Genomic DNA, 5,394 nt, shown 5'->3' on the forward strand with positions numbered 1-5,394 from the left:
GGAATAAAATAGAATACGAACACGAATGTATATGTATGTATGTACACGAGCACGTTTTAGAAATGGAAGGTCCTATGAAAGACAAGTAAGTAAGTAATGGTAATGATGGCTTTACTATCTCCCCATTTTCCCATCTTATGCTATTTTTTATGTTGTCTCTTATGCTCCTATTGTGATGTTGATTATGCTTTACATCCTTAGTACAATATTCGTACTGACGTCCTTATATTTGTGGACGCTGCATCATGCCCGCGAGGCAAGAGAGAGCCGAGCTTGATCCATAGCTTTTTTATTCGGTGATACCTTTAGGAGCTCCATTTCATCTAGTTGCTACGCTTTGGTATTATTCTTTTATGTACATACATGGGCACGGCGGGGTCCTGTCCCGCCTATATGATACTACTTACTCTTCTTAGAGGCTCGTAGACATTTATATATGGTTGGATGTCTTGAAGCCATGTCGGCTTATATTTTGTATATCATTTTGATAGCCTCGTCGGCTTATGTATATTGATGGGGGTATAACTGTTAATGATGTTATGAATGTTCCGTTTCCACTAAGATTTTCATGAATGACGGATAAAAATTATGATTTAGCTATGTGGCCCACCTAGAGATAAATGTGAATGTACGATAAGAGGTACCCAGGTAGGTTAGCACTGGGTGCCCGTCATGGCCCTCCGATCGGGTCGTGACACCTTGTAAAGGCTACATATCTACTTTAGCCTTGCGTTGGTCTACTTATAATACAAACAACGCGAAATTCTCCAAGGTGTAACTTTCTTCCTCCCTTAAGAACATTCATCCTCGAATGTGAAACTCTTATGGATTCTACAAAAATTTTGGCAGAGGTTCCCCTGTAAATATGCTACTACCATCCTGTCAGAACAACCTAAAACACACAATGCCTCACGGGGCTATAACAACAACAAGAATAATGTCCCCACATGACCAAGAAATCACAAAAAGAAAACGTTACGCACCCGAAGACAATAGTGGCTCTGTTTGAGCCTCCACTGGAAGTAGAAATAGGTGTGGATACCTGAACTTCATATCTTCTTCAGCTTCCCGAGTCATTTCTTCTTGTTATTATTTCTCCATATAACATTGACCAAAGCTACATCCTTAGTTCTTAATCTATGAACTTGTCTATCTTGAATAGCAATGGGAACTTCTTCATAAGATATTGCTCGGTAATTTGTACATCTTCTACAGGTACCACTCCGGAAGGATCTCCAATACACTTGCGAAGCATTGATACATGGAAAACCGGATAGAATGACTCCAAGTCTGAAGGTAGATCTAACTCATAGGCTACCTGGCCCACTTTGCATACAATCCTATAAGGCCCAACATACCGATGACCAAGCTTACCCTTTTTACCAAATCTCATGACGCCCTTCATCGGTGACACCTTTAAGAATACCCGGTCATCAACTTAGAACTCTAAGTTTCATTGTCGATTATCTGTATAAGACCTCTGTCAACTTTGGGCTGTTAATAATTGGTCCTGAATGAGCATGACTTTCTCCACTGCTTGCTGGATCAAATCTGGCCCTACTAACTTTGTTTCCTATACTTCGAACCATCCAATTGGTGATCTGCACTTTCGCCCGTATAAAGCCTCGTACGGGGCTATCTAGATACTGGAATGATAACTGTTGTTATAAGCGAACTCAATAGGCGGTAAGTAATCATCCCAACTACCTCCAAAATCTAATACAAATGCCCGTAGCATATCCTCAAGAGTCTGAATGGTACACTTAGCTTGTCCAGTAGTCTGGGGATGAAATGCTGTGCTAAGACTCACATGAGTTCCCAAACCCCGTTGAAAGGACTTCTAGAAGTTAGCTATAAACTGCGCACCTCTGTCGGAGATAATGACCATCAGAACACCATGGAGTCATACTATCTCCTTGATATAAAGCTTTGCATAATCTTCAGCTGAGTATGTAGTCCTAACGGGCAGAAAATGAGCTGATTTCATAAGTCTATCCGTAATTACCCATATGGAATCATACTTACGCTGAGAACGTGGTAAGCCTGTAATGAAATCCATATTAATTACTTTCCATTTTCAAGTCAGAATTTTCATAGCTTGCAACAATCCCCCAGGCTTCTGATGGTCAATCTTTACCTGCTGACAATTAGGATATTGAGCTACGAACTTTGCTATGTCTCTCTTCATTCTGTCCCACCAATAAATTAACTTAATATCATGATACATCTTTGTTACTCCCGGATGAATAGAATAACAGGAACAATGGGTTTCCCCCAAAATCTGGCAACGTAACCCTGCAACATAAGGAACACATAATCTGCCTCGATATTTGAGAACTCCATCTACAAAAATATCAAATTGTGACTTTTTCTTCTGAGAACGTGTATCTCTGTAATGAATTAATATGGGATCCTCATATTGGAACTCTTTCACATCCACTACTAAAGACAAAACAACTAATTCTAAATAGTACTCCCGTATTGCCCGAGTCCATTAATCGAACTCCTAGGCTAGCTAACTGTTGAAGCTTACAAGCTAACTCCCTCTTCTCTGGCTGAACATCATATAAGCTACCCATGGATCTACGGCTTAGATTATCGGCTACGAAGTTCGCTTCCCCGGATGATACAAAATGCTAACATCATAATCTTTCAATAGCTCCAACCATTGCCTTTGCTGCAAATTTAACTCCTTCTGCTTGAAAATATACTGGAGACTTTTATGGTCTATATAGATATCAACATGAACGCCATACAAATAATGCCTCCACATTTTCAATGCATGAATCACCGCAGCCAACTCTAAATCATAAGTCGGGTAATTTTTCTCGTGTTTGCACAACTGTCTTGAAGGATGGGCAATGAATTTACCGTGCTACATCAATACACAACTTAATCCAACAACTGAAGAATCGCAATAGATAACATAGCTTTCTGATCCTTCTGGAAGTATCAGAACCGGGGCCGAAGTCAATCTGTTCTTCAACTTCTGAAAACTGCGCTCACAAGAATTCGTCTATTAAATTTAGCTGATTTCTGAGTCAGCTTCGTCAGTGGTGCCGAATTAGAAGAAAATCCTTCTATAAATCTTCTGTAATAACCTACCAGACCCAGAAAACTATGAACTTTAGTAGGTGTTATAGGCCTTGGCCAAGTCTTCACCGCTTTAATCTTCTAGATATCCACCCGAATACAATCAGCTGAAATAATGTGTCCTAGAAAAATCACGAAATTCAGTCAGAACTCACAATTAGAGAACTTTGCATATAACTTCCGATCTTGGAGAACTTTAAGAACAGCACGTAAATGGTCTGCATGCTCTATCTCGGATCGAGAATATAACAGGATATTATCGATGGATATAATTACAAATGAATCTAAGAAAGGTCTAAATACACTATTCATGAAATCCATGAATACCGCCGATGCATTAGTCAACCCGAACGACATTATCCGAAACTCGAAATGACCATATCTAGTTCTGAAGGTCGTCTTCAAAATGTCTTTCTCTCTAACTCTCACCTGGTGATACCCAGATCTTAAATCTATTTTTGAGAACCATTCAGCAGCCTGTGGCTGATCAAATAAATCATCAATCAAATGGAGCCCCAATCCATTCACAAAACGGTGAACGCGATCTCCCATATCAGCTACCATAGCGGGAGCATACCTAACCAAAGAATTAAAATGAAGGCTATACTCCCGAGCACTCATGTTCCCCTATTTGAGGTTCAAGAACCTATTAGCTCTGGCACGTCGAACCTCTGGTGGAAAATAATGTCGAAGAAAAGCGTTTACAAACTCATGCCATACAGGTGGAGCTGCATTTACCCCTCTAGAAGACACCTAGGTACTATACCAATGAACAGTCACATCTAGCAATCTATAAGAGGCCAACTCCACTGACTCAACATCTACAGCATGCATTACCCACAATGTCCTCAACATCTCATATATGAAGTTTTGCGGGTCCTTGTCCAGTTTTGACCCAAAAAATTTTAGAGGATCTAAGTTGATGAAATCACGAAATCTAGCACGACCAACTCTATCACCCTGACTCGTACCCTGCTGTTGGGCCTGAGCGGCTACTAACTGTGTCAAAAACTGAATAGCCTCCCTCATCTCCTGGCCTGAGGCATCTGATGGAGGAACTGGAGGTGCTGGAGCTGGAGCTGAGGCTCCTCTTTGCTCCCCTGGAGCGGGCGGAGTGTGAGAGGACCGAGATGGAACCTCATTTTGGGACTTTCCCTCCTCCACATCTGTAGGAGGTACTAGTTCTGTCCTCCTACCTGCCGCTGACTTGCCCTTCAGGTCTGCTCTAGCTTTTCTCTTGATAGGCATTACTGAAATCATAACACACGGTTAGGAATAAGAGAATCCATATAACATGGCTCTATCGCACGATCTAGGATCAGAAAGAAAGGTCAATCATTCCTAAATGCCCCGCAGCCTCTAATTTATAAGTGTGGCGTGCTTCACACCCATAAATAAGACTCTACTAGACACGGCACATAGACACACCTTAGGACTAACTGCTCCGATACTACTTTTGTCACGACCCAACCGAAGGGCCATGACTGGTACCCGGAGCTAACCTACCGAGCACCTCTTTGCATACTTATCATAATCGTATCTAGGTGGACTACAAAAGAGAGCTCATGAATATCAGAATCTGTAAGGGCATGAGTCCACAAGATAAAAGCACATCTATGTAAACATCCTCAACTATGCCCATATGTACAAAATATGAACCGACGAGGTTATAGAACATCTAACTGTATACATATGTCTATGAGCCTCTACATAGAGTGTATAGAATTTATATATATGGGACAGGACCCCGTCGTGCCCAAATATATACACAAAATAATAATACCACTAGACTGCAGCTCCGAAGCAAATGCAGCACTCCTGTGCAATCACTGATGAAGCACCTAGGGATCTGATCCATCTCCCTGCCTACCTGCGGGCATGAATGCAACGTCCACAAGAAAAAAGACGACAGTACGAATAATGTACTGAAAATAACATAATAAGAATATGAGAAAGCATTAGATAAGAGAGATAACCTGTACATCTGACTTCCTCTTGAGGCGGATATCATGCATGCTTAGCCTTTAAAAAAAATATTTTCATACAAATATAATATAAGTGTTAGTCTTTGCGAAACGTGCAGCCTGATCCATATATCATATCATCCCACATTCGGGGCATCCCGTGTCTGGGGTATCATCATAACGTACCCACAAAGACGAATATATATATATATATATATATATCGTGCCGGCCGACTATAGCACGGCTAGATGTGAGAAAATACATACATATATATAAAGTTTGCATGAGAGGCCAAATAAAACGTTACAACTCTATCAGAGTGATGTAAGGTTGGTA

This window comes from Lycium ferocissimum, chromosome 8 (genome assembly GCF_029784015.1).
Source record: "Lycium ferocissimum isolate CSIRO_LF1 chromosome 8, AGI_CSIRO_Lferr_CH_V1, whole genome shotgun sequence".
Taxonomy (NCBI): domain Eukaryota; kingdom Viridiplantae; phylum Streptophyta; class Magnoliopsida; order Solanales; family Solanaceae; genus Lycium; species Lycium ferocissimum.